The sequence below is a fragment of the Pogoniulus pusillus genome, chromosome 26 (genome assembly GCF_015220805.1).
Source record: "Pogoniulus pusillus isolate bPogPus1 chromosome 26, bPogPus1.pri, whole genome shotgun sequence".
Classification (NCBI taxonomy): domain Eukaryota; kingdom Metazoa; phylum Chordata; class Aves; order Piciformes; family Lybiidae; genus Pogoniulus; species Pogoniulus pusillus.
The window spans coordinates 9246295-9269085 of NC_087289.1; the positions used below are offsets into that span (position 1 = coordinate 9246295).

The 22791-nt window shown below is 42.6% G+C and overlaps 2 long non-coding RNA genes across 2 annotated transcripts in view; one reads left to right on the forward strand and one right to left on the reverse strand.

Moving 5' to 3' along the window:
* The window catches only part of LOC135187018 (uncharacterized), a 49687-nt gene extending 28931 nt beyond the window's left edge, over nt 1–20756 (forward strand). Inside the window, exons 4-6 of the long non-coding RNA XR_010307166.1 lie at nt 3829–4015; nt 4157–4341; nt 20419–20756. This is a non-coding gene — a long non-coding RNA (uncharacterized LOC135187018). The remainder of the gene's footprint in view (nt 1–3828; nt 4016–4156; nt 4342–20418) is intronic.
* On the reverse strand, nt 8–21614 carry LOC135187020 (uncharacterized). Its single transcript, XR_010307168.1, has 3 exons — nt 21540–21614; nt 1962–2055; nt 8–169 (listed from the first exon to the last, which is right to left on the reverse strand). It is a non-coding gene; the product is annotated as an uncharacterized LOC135187020 (long non-coding RNA).
* Between the last annotated feature and the right edge of the window lie 1177 nt (nt 21615–22791).

The following is a 22791-nucleotide window of genomic DNA, read 5'->3' on the forward strand; positions in this document are numbered from 1 at the left end:
ATGATTTTGTAGCATAAATGTTTTACCTGAACAAGATGAAGTGCAAGGGCTTTGGAGGAGGGCCTCCCCTTGTCACCCAGTGCTGATTAAACAGCCTTACCTCATAATCCTTTGCATGTTGCAAGGTCTCATTTTCCATAAGTCACATTGGTTAGCCGTTTCTCCCCATCTAAAAGAGTTACACATTTAATTGGATGCTTTGAAGCAGAATAATTCTGTGCCTCTATTTCTTGCTCATATTCACTACTTCCAACTTCTGTGTAAAATCCTGTGGTGACTATGGACTACCCAAGGAATAGAAAAGCACAGCCATTAGTTCAAAATTGTTCTACTCTCCACAGCCTTTCTCTCCCACTCCAAAAAAATCAAATGGAAATGTACAAATGGACCTGTTCTTTTAGGGTTAGATCTGTTGACTCCTTGGCAGATTTAGCGCTCTCTCTGCAGAATGTCATCTCCTCGGTGAGTTGATGTAGAGGATAAATGTTCTTTGCTCTATTTCTTTGAGCTGCCACAGACAATGGGCCTCCTCTCCTTCTTGTAGTAGCCTTCCAGTATCTGAAGGGGGCCCACAGGAGGTCTAGGGAGTAACTATTGACAAGGTCTTGTAACAACAGGATGAGGAGTAATGGGTTTAAACTAGCAGAGGGGAGATTTAAACTAGATGTTAGGAAGAAGTTCTTTAAAGTGAGGGTGGTGAAACACTGGCACAGGTTGCCCAGGGAGGTTGTGGATGCTCCCTCCCTGGATATGTTCAAGGCCAGGTCAGATAAGGCCTTGAGTGACTTGTTCTAGTGGGAGGTGTCCCTGACTGTGGCTGGGGGTTTGGAACTAGATGATCTTGGAGGTCCCTTCCAACCTAAACCATTCTAAGAGTCAATGATTCTTTGGTCTTCTCTGGTTATAGAACATCCACATTCTCTCAAGACCCTTCTAATAGTTTGCTATGGAAACAATCAACAAAACCTCAGTTTCTACATCCTAAGCAGGCCCTATTCAAAGAATGTGCACTGTATCTCTGCTGAATTGTCTGTCACCTTTACTAAGGTGTACACATTTACAGAGCAGCTACCAACCTCTGGAAACAAATGAGGAGACACACTACTAGTACCATGACTGTTGTTCCTCATGTAAAGTGATGTGACTTGACAACTGCTACCATGTTGTAATAGTGTCAGGGCCTTGTGGAATGTAAACACTTCCCTAACACATTCCTTGGAGTTCATATCTTTGACTTACAAGCAGTGCTTCAGAGCCATAGCCCAGTTTGACACCAGCCAGTCCTTTCTTCTATTTTGCAGGCAACAAATACCATCTGTGTAAACCCCATGCTCTTCAGCAGTGATGATGTCCATCACAGCCAGTGCATTATTTTGCTGGCACTCAGACTTGACCTTCATAAGACAATGATTTTTTTTTATCTATTGCTTAAAGAATTAGGTATTTTGAGTTCCATAGACTGGATCCTTTCAGTATGAGTAAAAAATTTCTTGTTGAAAGAAAGAACAGAGTGAGGTCACAGCTTAGTCTGAGGGGTAGCAAAACCAAAATAAAAATCAAAACACTTGTCTGCTTGTGCTGCTTCCAGTTGTCCTCTTTCTCCTTGACTCCTTTGTAACAACTGCAATCTCTTTATTTCTGATCCAGTACTAAGGAAAATGAAAAGCCTGTTGAAAACATAATGCTTGGATATGCATTTCTTTTTTCTTCAGAATCTGCTTAACTGTTTGCATGTTCATAAAAAGTATCTCAAACACTTGAGATAGGGGGGGAAAAAAACCCAAACATATTCTAGGTTTAACTCTGTATTTTTCATTGTCACAAGGAGGTAGTTTCGGATGGTGAAACCATATGGCCCAAGTGCTTCAGCTCTCTTGATATATGTCTGGTTTAATGTTTCAGGCATCTGTAGCCAGAGAGTGTGCGAGCAGTAATAGTGGGCATCAGACATGACCACCTACCTTGGGACTTGGAAGAAGTTCTGCCACTGTCCACCTTCTGTTCTCAAAGCCAAGGATTTCACAGGCTGGTCCTTTTCACCTGCAGTATTGCAACCTGTGGGTTCGTTAGGAATAAAATTACAGAGGCAGGCAGAATGAGTTTCCAGTCCTTTGTGGGCCTTCCTAAGGTCAGCAGTAACATGGGAATATGTTTAGTTAAGGTTTTGTCCTGTTTGTCACAAATCTGCTTTCTGAGCTATAGCTACAGTGGATATGCTGTAGTGGATATTTCCAAAAGAGGTTTTTCTGGAAGCAACTCAATAGATTTATTCTGTCTCATATGTTCCCTACTTTCTTGTCTAAGCTTGTTATATAGTTGTACACATAAAATATTACCTGTACTTATGCATGGGTGTAACAGCATTTATATTATGTAGTATTTATCCTGACCTCTTTGTTTGGTCATGGTTGTCATAGAATCAATCAGGTTGAAAGAGACCTCCAAGATCATCCAGTCCAACCTAGCACCCAGCCCTAGTCAATCAACTAGACCATGGCACTAAGTGCCTCAGCCAGGCTTCTCTTCAACACCTTCAGGGATGGTGCCTCCACCATCTCCCTGGGCAGCCCATTCCAATGCCAATCACTCTCTCTGGGAAGAACTTCCTCCTAACATCCAGCCTAGACCTTCCCTGGCACAACTTGAGACTGTGCCCCCTTGTTCTGTTGCTGGTTGCCTGGCAAAAGAGACCAATCCCCCCCGGCTACAGTCTGCCTTCAGGTAGTTGTAAACAGTAATGAGGTCATCCCTGGGCCTCCTCTTCTCCAGGCTGCACACCCCCAGCTCCCTCAGCCTCTCCTCACAGAGTTGTGTTCCAGGCCCCTCACCAGCTTTTTTGCCCTTCTCTGGACACTTTCCAGTATCTCAACATCTCTCTTGATTTGAGTGGCTCAGAATTTGACACAGTACTCAAGGTGTGGCCTGACCAGTGTTGAGTACAAGGGGAAAATATCCTCCCTTGTCCTACTGGCCACACTGTTCCTGATCCAGGCCAGGATGCCATTGGCTCTCTTGGCCACCTGGGCACACTGCTGGCTCATATTCAACTACTCTCTACCAGTACTCCCAGGTCCGTTTCTTCCTGGCTGTTCTCAGCCACTCTATCCTCAGTCTGTAGTGCTGCTTGGGGTTCCTGTGGCCAAAGTGCAGAGCCGTGCACTTGGCCTTGCTCAATCTCATCCCATTGGCCTCTGCCATGATAGAATCTGTAAAAGATTTAACATTTAAGTTGAGCCACTTCTGTCTCTTTTGAGACTATAGCTCTGTGTGACTTACATAAGCATCTGGAGCGTGGAGCCATAACAAAAATCTGGAGCAGAAAGTGACGGGAAGCACTTTGATGGTTTATCTCTGAATACAAACAGCATGCATCTATTCTGCACCCTCCCCATTTCTGCAGTGCAGACACACTGACACCCTCACATTTTTTCTTCCTGTGCATGGAGCACAGCCAGGGTGAAATAAATGCAATTAAAAAAATACTGTTGCTATATTTGTATCTAACACTAGCAGAGGCTTCATTCTCTGCTGATTACCATTAATAAGAAAGGGTAGGAAAATATGGCAAACAAAAAGATTCCTTGCACATTATGCAGGAACTGATTTTATTCTCATGTTCCAACGACATCCACACGGTAGTCAGAAAGCCTGAAAGAAAAAAATCAAGCTTAACAAAGACCTAAATATGTAATTTATCTTTTTAGGTGAATTCTAAATTATAACCTTAAAAATGGTGGAATTTCACCAGTGCCACTGTTTGTTGTTCATGAAGAAACAGTAATTTACATATCTAGATTTAGTAGATGTGATCTTTAATTCTATTTTTAGGCATACTCATCAGCTCTTCTGCCAGAGCAAAATGCAGTTTCCTCGTAGTACTGCCTTTAAACCCCATTTAAGCCAAAGCAGAATGGATGCTTGAGCAAACCCTTCAGTTGTGTTAAGGGATTTCAGCTGAGACCAGCACTCCCTAAACTGGCCTGGCTCTGCTTCCATTAAAGCCACTGGAATTGAGGTAAGGATCCCCAGGTGAGGATCTGGCCTCCAGTTTTGGAGCAAGAAGTAGCTACAACACAGCAAAAGCTGTAAAGCATTAACTTTGAAAATTTGAGACCTTCAGCAACAAACTGCCTTTTTTTTCTCCCCCTTGCCACAGTATCCTCCTGCATGATGACTCTTCTGCTGACAGTAAACTAAATATTGAACACCCCTTCAAGGAATTTGCCTTTTTCCTTCTGAGCTTTTCAAAGGACCTGATAAAATGTCTAATTATTTGAATAATCCAGGCAATGAATATTTGATCACCGACATCAAAGATGCGGACATGATTCAAGAGGCGAGGTACGTGCTTAATATTGCATTACTCACAACACAAAGAAAATTATCATTTCCTTGGAATTATGTTTGGTAAAAGTATTTTTCTCCTCTGCCCTTTGGAACAGTGGAGACACACTGGGAATTAATTTGCATATATTTATTTCATTATCCAGAAAAATTGTCAGTGTGTTATTGACAAGCTGTTGGATGGTCAGCTAAGGTTAATAATCAGGGAGCAAAACCAGTGCTGTAGCTTCTTACAGTGCACTGTTGCCTATTATCTTACCAAACCTTAAAAGTCTGGGGTTTCTTTTAACTGTCTGCCAGCATTGCCACAACAGAAGCTCAATGAGAGTCCGTGCCGTGTGATCCAGTACACCACATTGTACACCACATTGCCAGGAGTCCACTGCTGGCCAGACTGGGGGTGGTGGGAGTAAGCAGCCTAACAAACCACAGCATTAACAAAGCCCACAAACCCTCTAACCATAGAAGGATTAACATGAGAAAAGGGAATAAAAAAAAGAAACCTAGGAATTCAAGGTTGTCTAGATAGAGTTTGACTAAAACATGAAGCAGGGAAAGCAGCCAGAAGATATTTTAAGGATGTGTTTACTTGGGAAATACTTAGAACTGCAATACAAAGAACTCTGAAGCATTACATAAACAGCAGAGCTGGAACCAAGTGAAAATTATGAAAAGTGATTTGACAGCAAGTGCTATGCAGTTGCTTTGCTATGGTTTCCCAAAGGGAAACCGTCAAACCTGTTTCACTAGAAACAGGAAAACACAAAACAGGCTGGACAAAAGCACAAGAAAATGCACTGCAGGGACAGTGCAGCAGGCAGAGAAGACAGTGCAGCAGGCAGAGATGGTGCATCTCTGAACTACTTGCTTTCTGGCTGATGTTTCACTGTCTTTATCCATTTTTTTCCCCTTTTGGAACATCTAACCTTAGAATAGACTAGCATCATAGACTAGAATGGTTTAGGTTGGAAGGGACCTCAAAGATCATCTAGTTCCATCACCCTGCCATAGGCATGGACACCTCCCACTAGAATAGGTCACTCAGAGTCTCATCCAACCTGGCCTTGAACACCTGCAGGGAGAGAGCAGCCACAACCTCCTTGGGCAACCTGTGCCAGTGTATCACCACCCTCACTGTAAAGAACTTCTTCCTAACTTCTAGTTTAAACCTCCCCTCTGCCAGTTTAAACCCATTTCCCCTCATCCTGTCATTACAAGCCTTCTTGTAGGCCTCCTTCAGATACTGGAAGGACACTACAAGGTCTCCTCAAAGCCTTCTCCAGACTGAAGAGCCACAACTCTCATAGCCTATCCTCATAGCAGAGCTGATCCAGCCCTCTGAGCATCTTCATGGCCCTCCTCTGGACTCACTCCCACAGTTCGATGTCCTTATGTGGAGGGCTGCAGAACTGCACACAGTACTCCAGGTGGGCTCTCAGCTTTTCCATCTCTGAACCACTCATTTTCTGGCTGGTGTTTCACTGTGATCCTTTTTTTCCATTTTGGAACATCCAGCCTTCCACCACACAGCAATCCTAAGCAATGGCACACACTTCCAAAGACCTGCTTTGGAGCCCAGTGTAACCTATCAGCCTGTGCCATTCAGCACTGACATTTGTGTCAAGACTCCTGCCTCTGGAAAGAGCCAGCAAGTGGGGTTACATCCTGCTGTCACAAAAGACATGGGCAGAAATTAACTGCTCTATGAAAGGGCATAAAAACATCCTCCAATCTGGAAAGGGTGTGATAATTTCCCTAGCCTATTTTTATAATTGAATGGAAAAATCTTCTTTAACATTTCACACAGATTATTAGAGAACATTTAATTTATGCTGCTAAGTACTGCCTTAAAATACCTATGCTGGAGCCTTCAAAATGACAAACACCTGCCTTATCACTCACACCAAGAATAGGCTTCTACCACAGACCATAATAACAAAATGCTAATTTGTGAGGTTCTGAAGGAAGATGGGACTAGTAAAAATCATCACATAATTGACTTTTTAATATCCCAAGATCACTGTCGCTTAATAAGACTCGAGACTTTGAGAATGAAATTAAAGCATAAATCCCTGGCAGAGACTTTCATGAGCAATTATTAGGTTAAAGGAGAAAAAAAAATCAGCTTTAAGATTTGTGCTAGTTTGAAGCTAGCTGGAATATTTTGGTGAGAAGAATTAGATTACAGGCTGTGAAAAGGGAACAGTGATGATGTCTACTGCACTCATAGGCTTGCTGAGATGTATAACAAGAACAAAAACATAGATAACAGAGTCTCTCTCTGGCCTCTAGGGCCTCATGAACTTCTCTTTCTAACCTAACTTGCTGCATGACTAATCCATCTGCTTCCCAATGCCCCTGGCCAACCCACCAAACTCACCTTGAATGTAAGGTAAAGTCTGGGATAAAGCAGAGGGGTGGAAGGGAGGTGGGAGAGCAGTTGGGAGCCCTTCCTGGGGACTCTGGTTTCTGGGAGGGCTGTTGTGTTTCTGCATTACTTTTTAACTTGTTTATTTCTGTCTATAGCTGTATAGATTGTAATTATCTGCTTGGATATAGTGAGCTGTAAATATACCTTTATTAATTCAATTTCCAGGGTGGCTGAGATTAGTCTGGGTGATCTTTTTAAGTGTGGGGGGCAGGTAACACCCAAACCATCACAAGGTTCTAAATGCCTCCTTGTCAATAAAAATGCAAGAAGAGAATGTAAGCACACACTACTAGAAAACAAGAGCAGCTCAGTGCTGGAGATGAAATTGAATTCTCTGATAATGTTGATGTGGCTTGGGTGTTACCTGCCCCCTCCTCCCAAGGTTAGGAATTCACCCAGACTAAACTCAGCCAGCTGGAAGTTGAGGAATGAAGCTGCATTTGTAGCTTTGCACAATTTACAAGCAAAATATATCAAATATACACAGATATATTTACAACTGTATACAGTAATATGCAAGTAAAAAGTAATCCAGAGATACAAAACCCCATCCCAAGCAGCCAGACTGCCTGACAAGGCTCCCAACCAACCTCCCTCCTTTCTTCCACCCTTTTCACCCTCTTCCTTATCTCAGCATGTGCCTTACATGCATGGTGAACCGGAAAAGGTTGGGAAGAGGTGCTCAGGAGGAAATGATTAGTTGGGTTACACAGATTCAGGCAGAGAAGTTTATATGGCAAGTAGGCAAGCCACAGACTGCCCTTCTCTTTGTTTGTGTCCTGGTTTTCACATGTCCCAGCAGAACAATTGGCTAATACAGACACCACCATTATTTTCCTTTCACGGCTGGTAATCTCCCATTAGAAGATTCCAGTTAGCCTGAAACCAGCACAAATGTTCACGATCCAAGATTGTTCCACCCAGCATTGGAGTTTCACAGCAACAACTGAAATTAGAAAATTGCTACTATAACCAAATTTTGCTCTCTGATGGTGTGGAAAGTGCAAAACCATATTTATAAAGTGGTTTCCAAAACCCTTGGCAGCTCAGACTCTGAAAGAACTCTCCAGTGATTTCACTGCTCTGCAGAATTGAGACACCACAGCTGGCCCCAGAAGAATGGCCAAAAAGTCTGTTGTGTTCCTGCGTGTGGCTTTGGAGTTCTCAACACCAGGGAAACATCACTGTGCAAAAGAGCTCCTGGTGATGTAAAAATCCTAATGGCCTTTAAGAGTTGTTGAGAATTCCAGCCCTTGCCCACACAAAGCCACATATACAGGGTTAGGGTTTGCAGAAGTAACCTGTAGGCCAAACTGTCCAGAGATTGTAGGAAACCTCCTGCTGAGGCACCACAAAGAAAAAGTTGCCACAGAGCCAGAAGTGTTTCCTCCTTTGTGGAAGGCAATCGAGATGCTTAATGAATCCTGCCTCAGCCCTGTGTTTTCAGATGCAGGGATGGTTCTTATGAGGTCTTTCCATTTCTGGGGAATAGCAGCATGGTATCCTTACAACAAAATTCTCCTTTGTCTGAGGAGGTCTGAGCAGCCTCTTTGCCATCTCCTTTCTATAGTAGGGAGTTTATCACTGCTGATTTTGAGAAGTTAACAGGGGAAAAGAAAGAGAAGTAAAATGAGGCTTCTGCTTAAAAAAAGAGAAATTGCATCGCTGAAAACAACACTTTCAGTTGTGCAGAACATGTGAGAAGGTTTCCAACAGTAAGTGTCCTAGAAGTCTATGCAGCATGGGATGGAAAGAAGCTTTCACTGCAGCTGCTGTGGCTCCTGCTGGCTAAACAGAGGTCCTATAGCTTCACCAGTTCACATACATAGCAAATCCTGGGCAGGAGATACCAAATCATTTGATGTTTCACTGCTGAGTTTGACCTGGACTGCCAGTAGCATTCAGAGTAACCTGGATGCTACTGCACTGACATGTAGATGCAGAGGTGCAAACTGCAGCAAAAGCTACTACTCAGCCTGGTGAGGTAAAAAGCTATTTCTAGCCCAAACCTCCCTTCCTGCAATGGGCCCTGAGCACCTGCTCAGCAAGTGAACTCCTGCAGAGTTCACTGATGTCTCCAGGCTTTGAATCACATTTATGCAGCTGATAAGCAGAAATTTGGTCTCTGGATACCTGTCTGTTCAAACTACGCAGCTACTGCAAGGTGAGATGCCATAGTTTCAATTACTTTTCTTAAATTGCACGTGTGTAAGAGAGGGAGCAAATAAACCAGACAGAACTGCTGTAATTCAGAAGATACCCTGAGAGCCAGGAAGCTTGAGAAAGATCAGATGCGACAGGGACTCCCAGGAGAGCTTTGCAAGAGTTAGGGAGAAGAGAACTTTTTTTTTAACCCTAGCACATCTGAAACTGAGACTCTGAAGCAATGAAAGAATAGTGTTTGTTTAGTAAAAGATAATTTTAGTCTTTAATTTATCTCAGAGAGGAACTGAAGAACTATTTAAAGCACAGTGGAACATCACACAAATAAAACTTCCTTGGACAACAAAGGGAAAGTAAGACATGCTTAAATGAGAGAGGAAATTGCTAGAGAGGCTCAGCTAACACCATAGGCTTTTGTTGACTCTTTAAATAGTGAGTACAATTGTAAAGCAGGTCTATATGCTATGAATAGATGCTATGAATAAACTCCAGGTATCCTGCTAGTCAATTTTTCTTGCCAATAAATATGCACCCTAGGAAAAACTCATCTGTGGGGAGAGTAGAATTTAATCTGTGGACTTTGTGCAGCTGATGGAGTTACTTTAGGAATTCACTACAGGTTCACCTGTGTGTCCATTTGGTATCCCCAACTGTTGTTGGCACCCATCATTGGCAGTCAAATAGTGGGTCAGCTACCACAAGGACTACACCAAAGCACAGCTGGAGGGGAGCTGTGTTGGCATAAGGGTTATAGGAATCTCTGATCTGAATCCCACAGCTGGGAAGCTGCCTGTGCCACAGTGTTCTTTCTCAGCTCGGACTAGTGTACGTGGAGCAGAATCACACAAGTTTTGTTCTTTCCAAAATTAAATAGGAGAAGAAGATCTTGTCTAACACAACAACAACACTTAGTGACATACTTAGGTAATACATGATAATGCCACAAAAGACCCCCTCCAGGTGACTTCAGGAAATTCTGGTTCACTTGACAGTCTAAGTAATGTTTCTACTTAGTTCTTCTGTTCAAGACCTTCACTTCCTGCAGGAAGTGACTGGGCAGTTTTGCAGACCTCTCAAATGGAAGAGTCCAGCTAAGTTACTGCTTAATCTGAGCTGAAACCTAAGAAACCAGAGGTGTGAGAAAAGGATTTAAAATACATCAAGTCAGAGGAGTCTGACAGATCCTAACCCCCTGCCTTGGTTTAGCAGAGCCACATCTGGAGAACTGCCTGTCTAATTTAAGCTTTACAGGAGGCAAGATGGAGCAGTGGCTCAATGCTGCTCCTTGGAAAACCACACACATACAGAACCAGGTTGGAAGAGACCTCCAAGATCAGTCAGTCCAACCTAGCACCCAGCCCTGCCCAGTCAATGAGACCAAGGCACTAAGTGCCTCATCCAGGCTTTTCTTCAACACCTTCAGGGAGGTGGTGGAGTTGCTGTCCCTGGGCAGCCCGTTCCAATCACTCTCTCTGGCAACAACTTCCTCCTAACATCCAGCCCAGACCTCCTCCAGCACAACTTGAGACTGTGTCCCCTTGTTCTGTTGCTGGTTGCCTGGGAGAAGAGACCAACCCCCACCTGGCTACAACCTCCCTTCAGGTAGCTGTAAGACAGCAATGAGGTCACCCCTGAGCCTCCTCTTCTCCAGGCTAACTCCCCCAGCTCCTTTAGCCTCTCCTCATAGGGTTTGTGTTCCAGGCCTCTCATCAGCTTTGTCACCTTTAAATCTGATTTTATTCTATATACTAAACCTGATGGTGAAGAAACTAATTTCTCAGCAGCAGCAGTTACAGTAACCAGCTTGCCTGTTTTTCTCATGCCAGGGAATTCCTCCTTGCAGATGTTACTCATTGATATCTTTTTTTTCCATGACAGATGTTTAAGGTGATACTTCCTTACATGACGAGTGAAAATAGACCCAACATCAGGTACAACTCAAAGAACCCCTCTAGCATCAATAGAACCAGTACAGACCCCAAACCCTTTATCTTACCTCTCAGACAGTAGTTTGGCAGCCCTGGGTATGATAATGTAAGAATAATTGCTTATTACATTTCTGCTGTACCATACAAGCATTGTGTAATTCAGCATTAATGTCTGACAACCCAGCTGTCATCTTTCCAAAAATACTTGCTGTCTAACTGCTGTAGCTGCTACTGCTTCTACTTCAAACCAAAGGAAGAGATTCTGCTCCAGGGCATTTTGACAGGGTGTTATCTTTTGAAAAGACAGATGTTTGTGCTGGAACTGTCTGCTGGTTTTGAAGGCTCATGCACATGTTTCAATAAATAAGTGCTAAATTAGTTGCCAGGTCCCGAGTTAAAAGTTCAGATTAGGACATCTTCTAGAGAAATATGTCAGTGACACACAGAACTAAGAGCTGCATGTTCACACACACGCAAAGTTTAAATTCAGCTTTCAAGCACTATGGAAAGCAAAGAAGCTCCAGCTTTAAGGCTTATATGTATGTGAAAGCACACTGAGAATGCATGAAACAGATGGAGTTGCCATTCTCTGCCCTTCTCCACTTCATTAACCAAGTGAAATACTTTAGAGAGAGGGCAAATAATTCCTCACCCTATATGGGATTTTATTATTTGAAGTAGTATGATAGTCCTTATTGACCCAACTTTGATTTGTAAGCTGCTGATGAAATTAATTTGGCCTTTGTTATGACCACAATTAACTTCTCCAGAAAGGAGGTGATATGATATCTTGCAGTAAGGAAAAAAATAGTGTCTTTGCAAGGAGCAGCCTGTTTGAGGCTTCAATAGACATGTCAGGCTGAAGTGGTTTGTCTGCCTCCGGGTGGACCTCTGCACAGGGTGGAATTTCACCTTGCAGGATAAATTATGGAAATTCTTTGGCATCAAATGGCTGACTATTATCTGATGTGGGAGTTTAATTCCTCTCAGTTTCCATATAATGGACCAAACAAAGAACTGCAGGATGACACTGATTGAACAGTGTTTAATATTCTTTGTTTAGAGAGCCTGGTTATCCTGTCACAGCTAAATGAGTATGTACTGTACCTGTGTGTACTTTAGACTCTGTCTTGTATTAATATATGCAAGTAGGATAAACTACTTGAGGTTTAAAGCTACTTACAAGAGACTACATGGAATGCACCTCTCCCTCTTTCAACCTGGTAATTGCCTGTTGAGTGGAAGGGTGGGGAGGAAAAAGCAGACAAGCAAAGCAAATGGGGTCTCGTTGGTTTGAATATTCTAAAGGTCAGCCTTCTGTGCCATTAAATTATCAGAACATCAATCTGAGGACTCACATTTGCTCAGTAGGATCACTAAGTCATTTATGGATTACAGATAAGCAAACTCAGGAGAAATCATTCAGAAAAATAAGATGAGATGTAGAGAGGCAGTTAAACAAATGCCATTTGTGTAACTAAGTACATCTCTTGTGTAGCTAAGTACATCTGGATGTAGATGCATCCAATCATAGAAGTGACAGGGCTGGAAGGAGCCTCAAGGATCACCCATTTCCAACCTTCCTACTACGGGTGGGGACGCCCCACACTAGATTAGGTTGCTCAGACACCCATCCAGGCCTTAAAAACATCCAGGGATGGGGCTTCCACTGCATGGGCAACCTATTCCAGTGTCTCACCAGCCTCATGGTGAAGAACTTCTTCCTAGCATTCAATCTGAATCGACTGATTTCTGGTTTTGCTCCATTCCTCCCAGTCTTATCACTAGCCAACATCCTAAAAGTCCCTCACCAGCTTTCCTATAGACCCCCTTGAGATACTGGAAAGCCACATGAATGCAGAGATACATATACATATATATATATATATAAATCATGAAAAAGCCTTATGAAACCTCAATTTTGCAAGCTGTTCTGCACAAAGGTTTCTACATCTATATAATCTAGTTTTAAGAGGGGGGAGGAGACCATTTAAAATGAACAGCTTTACAAGGTAGAGTCTAACTTTTGTTGTGTGCCTTTTCACTTAACCATATTCTTATTTTCAAGTTTGGACAACATGAAAAGAGAGTTAATGAAAAAAATCTTGGTTGTATGGTGATGGAGCTCTGACACCATCTAAACCTGCCTGTCTCATTAGGAGCTGGAAATGGTCATGAACATGGGCAAGCTACTCACTGATTCCAGATATTGGAAGGAGATTTTGTTGGAAAAATTATGATTTTCTTTGCCTGAATAGGAGTTTCCTGTATGAAAATTATATTTCTCTTTCCCCTTGTCTTAGAATTACAGTACTCCCACTGTATCTCCTTCCCTAGCTGGAAAACCTAAAGCCAAGACTCCTTGCCTCCTGGCTTGTAGGCTTCTGCAAATGACATCATCAGTGCATATGCCAAGGGCTGCACAGTTTTTACATGCTACTTTATTGACTTTCCAGAAATGTTTGTGGCATCCAGCAGGGCAGCAGAGTAGCTACTGGCAGAGCAAATTTTTACTTCTGCTCTTTCTTTTACCACCCATTCAAAACAGCATGAAAAGGAGTAAATATTCCCTGGGGAGAACAAAACCAACAACAACAAAAACCCAACCAACCAAAAAAAAAACAAAACAAGGAAAATAATCATAGAATCATGGAATCAACCAGGTTGGAAGAGACCTCCAACATCATCCAGTCCAGCCTAGCACCCAGCCCTATCCAGTCAACTAGACCATGGCACTAAGTGCCTCAGCCAGGCTTTGATCGAACATCCCCAGGGACGGTGACTCCACCACCTCCCTGGGCAGCCCATTCCAATGCCAATGACTCTCTCTAGGAAGAACTTCCTCCCAACATCCAGCCTATACTTCAGCTGGCACAACTTGAGACTGTGTCCCCTTGTTCTGTTGCTGCTTGCCTGGGAGAAGAGACCAACTCCCACCTGGCTACAACCTCCCTTCAGGTAGTTGTAGACAGCAACAAGGTCACCCCTGAGCCTCCTCCAGACTAAACAACTCCAGCTCCCTCAGCCTCTCCTTATAGGGATTGTGTTCCAGGTATCTCACCAGCTTTGTCACCCTTCTCTGGACATGCTCCAGCACTTCCTCCTGACATCCAGCCTAGACCTTCCCTGGCACAACTTGAGACTATGTTCCCTTGTTCCGTTGCTGGTTGCCTGGGAGAAGAGGAATGGAAACATTTCAACAGTAAGCTACTTTGATTTCCTTGTTAGTTGAAAAAAAGCCTTATTTAAAAATGCCCTGCATATTTTTTCAGAGCTGATACTGGTTTGAAGGGAAAAAAATATAGAAAACAGATTAATTTCATTTAGATTCGATGGACTTCTTGGAAGCAATTCTTCCTAGTTTTGCCACTTATTGATCATGAGCTTGCTTGGAAAATTCTCCCTAAGCATGTGAAACAGATTCTTTTTGCACAAGCCTGAACTGGAAGATGCATACTGAAATCACAATGAGAGCTCCACTCCCTAAGGAATCTATGCGACTAGAACAGAGCTAGCACAGAGCGAGCTACAAACATGCAGGCTGCTGCCCTCAGCACCAAATGTTTCTCTTTTCAGGTTCACCTCTTACAATAAAGTCGCAGGCAATGGACAGGAGCCAAGTCTGGCCTGTGCTGTCCCATGGGCAGCTGGAGTGATTAGCTCCAGCTATGCATTTGCAGCAGCCTTGCACCTGAGTAGAAGCCCTGAAGGTACAGCTGCTGTACAAACACAAACATTAAGAGCTGATGTATTAGTTTGTCTTTGAAATTCAAACAATGGCGACATTTTGAGAGATCAATAGCTGTTGAATTTCTTTAGGGCAATCTAGTAAAGCAGCTTTATGTCAGAGGATTGGCTAACAGCTGGAGATACTTGAAAATTCACCCTCATTATTTCTCTTAGGAAAGATTTGGCCTGTAGCCCCTGCAGTACTGCAGTGATTCGAGCTCATCTTAGAGAAGATATGTGCTTGCTTTGCACTTCTGTTCTAATTTCAGAATCAACTGCAGCAGGTGATGTGCTCCTCAGCTCAGTTCTCAATTTTTGAGGATGCAGCTTTCTTAGTGGGTATCTTGTGGTACAGCAAGAAAGGATATGTATCTCAGAACTGAGAAGCACCAGGTGATTTGTCCCAAAAAGCAACTACATGCAAGATAATCACAGGATCACAGAGTGTCAGGGGCCGGAAGGGACCTCGAAAGATCATCTAGCCTAACCCCTCCACCAGGGCAGGATCATCTACACCAGATCACACAGGAACACATCCAGGTAGGTTTTGAATATCTCCAGAGAGGGAGACTCCACAACCCCCCAGGCAGCCTGTTCCAGTGTTCTGTCACACTCACAGGGAAAAAAATCCCTCCTCATGTTTACATGAAACTTCCTATGCCTCTACTTGCACCCATTGCCCCTTGTCCTGTCATCAGGCATCATGAAGCAAAGCCTGGCTCCAGCCTCCTAGCACTCACCCTTTACATATTTACAAACATCAATTAGGTCACCTCTACATCTCCTCTTCTCCAAGCTAAAGAGCCCCAGCTGCCCCAGCCTCTCCTCACACAAGAGATGTAACCTAAGCAAGAGCTGTGTGCAGGTTAAACACATTGTAGGGTAGGTGTTAAACGAGAAACACAAGAAGAATCAAGTGCATCATATATGTGACTCAGACTCCTTCTCTTGTCCTTTGCAGCACAGATAGACTTTCACTGCTGGCAAGGGAAATTCAGCTGAGCCAAGAGCTCTCATAGCCTACATCACCTCTGCAGGTAGCTGGCTGTGAGCTCTATGTGTGTGTGCTGCTCTCCATTGCCTTCTCCAGGGAGCCCTGCAGGGAGGGTGACAGTGGCCCAACACTAATTCTTAATTATTTTCCAACTTTGACAATTAATAACTAATAAGTCTTATCTAATCAAATGGGATTTCAAGCCCATGGTCTAAACTCAATTTACTGTACTTTCATTAAAGTATTTTTCCCTTTTTCCATTCCCTGAGGGCATCCTCTTCCTGAATTCTGGGAGGTGAAGATTAAGCTGACAGATGGTATCAGCAGAAGAATGATTATGAGTTTTTAAAACCTTGATATTTTGGCTTAGTACACCATTTTTCATGCAAATACTGACATGGATATTAGCATCCAATTAAGAAAGTATAAAGCTATGCCATTCTGTTCCAGTTTATGATACAATAATTTAATATTTCATTAAAAATACAAAGAAAGACTGCTCTGAAAGGGACAAAAATTGATGATAGAGATGCTGCTTCTGCTGCTTCGCTGCTCTGAAACTACGTGGTAGCAAAAAGAGCTCTTTATTCTCTCAAGCTGAGTTGCTGCTCCCACTTTTGAGTCCTACCCTTACCAAAAGCACCAACTGATGTCATAACACACTACCTGGAAATAAGAGGTTTTGTAAGGCAGTTAAGTGTTAACTCTTCTGGAATTTCCCTCTGTGTGTTTTCACAGAGCACTTCAATATGATTAAGGCTGAAAAGTTTGTGATGAACCTGGGGTGATTTATTTCTTCATGTTAAGTTATGCCTAACTGGACACGGACTATGAGGGGTATGTGCTAGCCAGGGATTTAAACACCAATACCAGCTGATGGTTTACAACGTCCCCGTTACTCTGCTCTCCTGAGACCCCACCTGGAGTACTGTGTACAGTTCTGGAGCCCCCAACACAAGGAGGACACAGAACTGGTGGAGTGACTCCAGAGGAGGGCCATGAAGATACTCAGAGGGCTGGAGGACCTCTGCTATAAGGACAGGCTGCAAGATTTGTAGCCTGGAGAAGAGAAGGCTTTAAGAAGACCTTATAGTGGCCTTCCAGTATCTGAAGGGGGGCCTAGAGGAAAGCTGGGGAGGGACTATTTACAAGGTCTTGTAATGACAGGACAAGGGGTAATGGGTTTAAACTGGCAGAGGAGAGATTTAAACTGAATATTAGGGAGAAGTTCTTTACACTGAGGGTGGTGAGACACTGGCACAGGTTGCCCAGGGAGGTTGTGGGTGCTCCCTCCCTGGAGGTGTTCAGGGTGCTACCTACTCAGGAGGCTGAGTAGGTTTACACTGGACATCAGGAAAAAGTTTTTTATGGAGAGAGTGGTCAGGCACTGGAATGAGCTGCCCAGGGAGGTGGTGGAGTCACCAATCCTGGATGTGTTTAAGGGTCATTTGGATGTGGTGCTTAGGGATATGGTTTAGGGTGAATCTCACAGAGTAGGGTTACAGGTTGGACTTGTGGATCCTGAGGGGCTTTTCCAACCTGGGTGTTTCTGTGATTCTTTTCCAAAAATAAAGTGAAAGCTCTGCCTTTTGTAGTATGGAGGCTCTAGTGCCTAGCAGTGACTCTGCAGGAGACAGTGAAATATCTGGGGAAATAAAGGAGAAATTGCAAAGTACCTAGGGAACTGCAGCCCAGGCAGGGAATTCATAGGTAAGAGCAAAGGCATTAATCACACTGACGTAGTCATATAGATGGCACTGCTGCAGCATTTCTAAATGATTTCTGTTGTCAGTGTTTTCAGAAAATGCAAGATGAGCAAATATGAAGATTTAGTTGCTGATTTGTTTTGTTTTCTCTGGTGAAAAAAAAAAAACAAAAAACATTTTCCCAGGACTTCAAGTAAAAACTACAGTCTCTGTTGTAAGAAGTAAGCCTCTTGGTTATTTTAGTAAGATTTTAAAAGTAGAGACTAAATGGAAGGAGGTTTCCCAGACTCACACTGATCTGAAGTCAAATATGAAATGACCACAAAATACTTCATTTGATTTGAGTCTTTCTCCTTGTAAACAGCTTTACCTAGATAGTTGGTAATTAAAATCACATTAATCATTAGGAATGCCTTGATGCTTCTTTTGTGATGAAATATCTTGTTAATTTTGAAACAGAGATGATCTTCCAAGTCTGTTCCAGTACCTGACATTCTGTGATTCTGTGATTTTGAGTGATGTTGAGTAAAAAAAACTTCAAGACATTTTTCATAAATATCATGGAGTTAGTAACTAGTTTTTTCATAGAATCAACCAGGTATAACCACTATATAAGTTTTATGGAGTTCAAAAATAAAAGAAGACAATTGTAGATCTGGCTGTGAATGTGTACACAGCTAGCATGGTACAATGGGAGTGATTTAACCAGAGTACCACCATAGAATCAACCAGGTTGAAACAAAGCTCCAAGATCATCCAGTCCAACCTAGCAACCAGCCCTAGCCAATAAACTAGAGCATGGCACTAAGTGTCTCAGCCAGGCTTTGATCAAACACCTCCAGGGACGGCAATTCCACCACCTCCCTGGGCAGCTCATTCCAATGCCAATCACTCTCTCTGGCAACAACTTCCTCCTAACATCCAGCCTAGACATCCCCTGGCACAACTTGAGGCTGTGTCCCCTTGTTCTAGTGCTGGTTGTCTGGCAGAAGAGACCAACCCCCACCTGGCTACAGCCTTCCTTCAGGTAGTTTTAGACAGCAGAGGTCTGCCCTGAGCCTCCTCTTCTCCAGGCTGCACACCCCCAGCTCCCTCAGCCTCTCCTCATAGGGTTTGTGTTCAAGGCCTCTCACCAGCTTCATCACCCTTCTGTGGACAAGTTTCAGTATTTCTACATCTGTGTTGAATTGAGGAGCCCAGAACTGGACACAGTACTCAAGGTGTGGCCTGTTGTTGCATTAATGATGAAGGTTGTAATTCAAAAGGCCCCGATCAGCTGTAGCTATAGCTATATTTATTTACCTCTTCCTTGTAGACAGGGAGAAGCTATAAATATCTTCATCACTTTTATTGCCAGTTAATGAAATACAATAAGGACAATGACTCAAATCTCATGAAATGCTGTTTGTATGAGAAGCTACTAGAAGGCTGGACATGCAGACACATTACTTAGCAAATTAGTGGAAGTGCTACACGGTGGATAAGCAAAGGGCAGGCTAATACATGCTGTGGAACACAGAGAATAAAATAATGCAACTTAACCTTCTTCTCCCAGTCTGCTCTAATTCACATTAGCCTACGTGTTCCTCAGGTTGAAAGCAAGCACTTAGGCAAGTGTCAGGGACTGACTTACCAAACTGCAACAAGATCAGCTCAATAAGCCTGCAACTTCTAGGCTAAGCAATCTGTAACACTTATCTTTCTTGCCTTTTCTTGTTGTTATTCCTTTCCATGAATAGTGGATGTAGATGTCAACTCCCTGTCTCCTGCAGATTCTGGCTACAAAGCAACTGTTTGGTGTAGGAAGGATGACTAACTCGTATGTATCAGACTGTACAAATGGAGGTTATGAGTAGTGACAAAGAAACATCACTGCCATCCAAGCATTGTTGCATTATAAATAGCAATGGCTGGGTTGTGCAAGTACATCTTGCAGACCTTTATTCACACTAAGAAAGCCTCCAGTGAGCAATTCATCATCTCTCTAATCCTATTAGCAGTAATAGAGAAATGGCAAGCCATTTTCCACAAATCTTCACTTAGAGCCCTTCAAATTCATGCAACATCCAAGGTTATTGTACCCCCTAGACAAAGAAAACTGGCTGTGAACCAGTCAAAAAAACCCAGTCCTGTGTTAGAGAGGCAGTGCCAGCAGTAGTTCTAAAGTACAAAGACAGCACAATATCACAGTCACAGAATGATAGGGGTTGGAAGTGACCTCTGGAGATCATCTAGTCCAAGTCCCCCACCAGAGCCGGCTGCACAGGATGGTATCTCCTAGTAGAGTTTTGAGTAACTCCAGAGATGGAGGCTTCACCATCTCTCTGGGCAGCCTGTTCCAGTGCTCAACCACCTTCAAAGTAACCAAGTCCCCCTTCATGTTTAGATAGATCTTCCATTACCTCTTGTCCTGTCACTGGGCACAGCTGAAAAACTACTGGCCCCATCTACCTGACACCCACCCTTGGAGTGTTTATAAGAACTGAAAAGGTCCCTTCTCAGTTTTCTCTGGGCTCATGGACATCCTCCCACAGCATTTCCAGGTCATGCCAGAGTTAAGCTTGTTTATCTGGAAAAGCTGAGGCTTATTTGTTTCATTTCATTTGGACATGGGTTGGTAACAAGGTTGTACTTTGAGTCCACGCTATGAAGTAAAGCCTTGCAGTGATTCCTAACAGCCATTAGCTTTGTCTCTGATACCAAAAGTGGCTTGGGAATGCATTAAGGTTTGAAAAGCTGGTATAATAACCAGTAGCCTGATGTATTTTGCAAACTCCTCTCATTAAAATTTTAGAGACTGATTCATGTTTTTATGCTTGGTATAGAGGGTAGAGGAAAAGAAAAAAGTGATTTTGGGCAATGGCTAGAAGCTAATACTAGGGAGCTTCACATTCAAAGAAATATATTATAAGCAGGTATCCAATAGGTCAGTTTAGCTAGGGAACTGATGGGTACTTCTGCACCTAAAATCCCTACAGGGATTACTCATTTCACTCCAAGAGCAAATGTTTCAATTTTTTCTTCCAGAAAGTCAAGATATTATAATCCCAAAAGGAATTAAATAATCAGAATATTTTTTTCTTATGTGAAATATTTTTACATCTTTTTGTAACACTATTGCAGGCGTTTTCCCAGGTCCCATAATGTACCATGCTCACATCATTCCAGGAGGAGCCATGTGGGAAATGGACAATGTGGCAAAAAACAACAAACCAACAACCAAGCAGCTGCTTACTCTGTAGAAAATAAAGGCTTTTGAGATTCATGCTACAACATTTAGAGCCTCCTGTGGCTTTTATTCTTCAAACATAAGTCAGCAGTCTTACAATATAATTTAGTCCTAAGTGACCTGTTCTTCTCTGGAGAGATTCAGCCATAGAAGATGCAGACAGAGGCTATTCGTCAGCTTGGAGATAAGGATGTAAGTGAATACTTTGCTGGATCAGCCCAGAGCTGAGAGACAGGAGGTGAGCAATGAATGAAAAATTCTAGTGCCTGTTCACAGATGTGCCTGCCGTTTATCTCACACTCTGTTCTGGCAAGCAAAACTCAGGGGAGTATATAGTAGAGAATAATCAGATTAATGATCTGCAGAGATTTTTGTGTTAATGCTATCTCTTTGTGATAAAAGGTACGCTTTTAGCTAAAAGCCTTTTCAGTTCCCTTCCTGGGCATCTAAATGAATAGAAGGATGATAATGGCACCTTCATTACTTTAGAAACATATTTACACCTTAATGAAAGAGCTCTTGTGGGGCACAAAAGACAGAGATGGTAGTGCTTAAACTAGTAGAAACATGTTTTGTGGATTATGTAAGAATTGCAAACATAAACCACTCACCGTGCTATTATCTTAATCTTAGAGAATAAATAGAAACCCAAACCAAATGGTAATGAGATTTCTAAATCAGCAGTCAAACTTTATCCTATCACAGTGTCATACAGTCCCTTTCTGCAAGTTAGGAGGAAGAAACCTGCAGTAAAGTTTCTTGCACAACCAGGAACTGTGGAATTTGTTTCCATCCGTGAAATAACAGTTTGATTTTGAGACAATCCAAACCAATGACTGATTTGTCTTCAAATACATATAGCTGTGAACAACCTTGGAACACCAAGGTATGTCATTTTCATCTTAGCCATTTTTAAAGCACACATTTGTAGCCATTTTTTAAAGCATGCATTTTAAAGGAAAGTTTAAGTAAAGTAAACAAAGTTTATCCTCTGTGGTACGTGAAATTGACTTACCAGTTTGTGGGGTGCTCAAGTTCTGGTCTCCCATTCTTCTGAATAGTTCTCAGGCCAGTAACCAGCAAAAGGCAACATCTACAATCTGACAGATGAATATGGAATTATTTATTTTTTTCTCCTCAGATGACCCTTCTCAATTTATAGAACACTTACAAAGAAGGAAGTCCAAATTGAAAGCAACGGAAAGCACTGAAATATGCCAGCATTTGATCTAAGGAGCCTGCAGAATTAGCATAGGCAGCATATGTTTGTGTTCAAAGATAACAGACATTTTTGATAACTCTCCCTAAACTTAGTTCATCTCTAATTTACATATTTAAATGTTCTCTCTCTTTTTTTTTCCCTTCTATCTCTGAATGACTTAAATCAAGGTCACCTTCATAATTTGTACAGGAATACACACACAGAGCTTTCGTTTGTATAAATGTTTGACTGCAAATATTGCACCTCAATTTTTAACACAGTCAGTGTATAGCAAATTGCTCCATTTCTGATCCAGGGTTTTTTTGGTAATGGATAATTATATTTTCTTTCCCTTCACATGTGTTAAAAATCTGTCTGCACAAATGAGGCTTGAATGTCATTCCTTCACATCTGAGTTCACTGACTGTTGGATCTCTTTGTTCTCTCTCTCCTCCATAATCTTCACTTTAAACTCTTCAGCAAAACCCTTCCTGGACAGGAGCAATGTAGCTGGTTCAAAGTTTTTATCAGAACCCACATATTGCCTTGAATAATTTGGGAGCATCATAATTCTTGCAGCACAAGCCATTTCTGACTAGCTCAAGTATTACCCACGGTAAAAGGCCAATTGGTCTAGACAGAACAGTAGGGTGATCTAATGGCATAAATCTCATGATTTCATTAAAAACATTGGTAAAATGCCTAAAACCACCCAACCACAGAATTACCTTAAAGCTTCTTGAAAATGCTCATGCTTCTTTTCTTTTTCTGTTCTTTTTTCCCCATTCATTATATGGTGGCCAAGAGAACCAATGGCATCCTGGCCTGGATCAGGAACAGTGTGGCCAGTAGGACAAGAGAGGTTGTTCTTACCACGTACTCAACACTGGTCAAGCCACAACTTGAGTGCTGTGTCCAGTTCTGGGCTCCTCATTTCAAGAGAGATAGTGAGATACTGGAACATGTCCAGAGAAGGGCAACAAAGCTGGTGAGAGGTCTAGAACACTAACAGTATTAGCAGAGGCTGAGGGAGCTGGGGTTGTTTAGCCTGAAGAGAAGGCTTAGG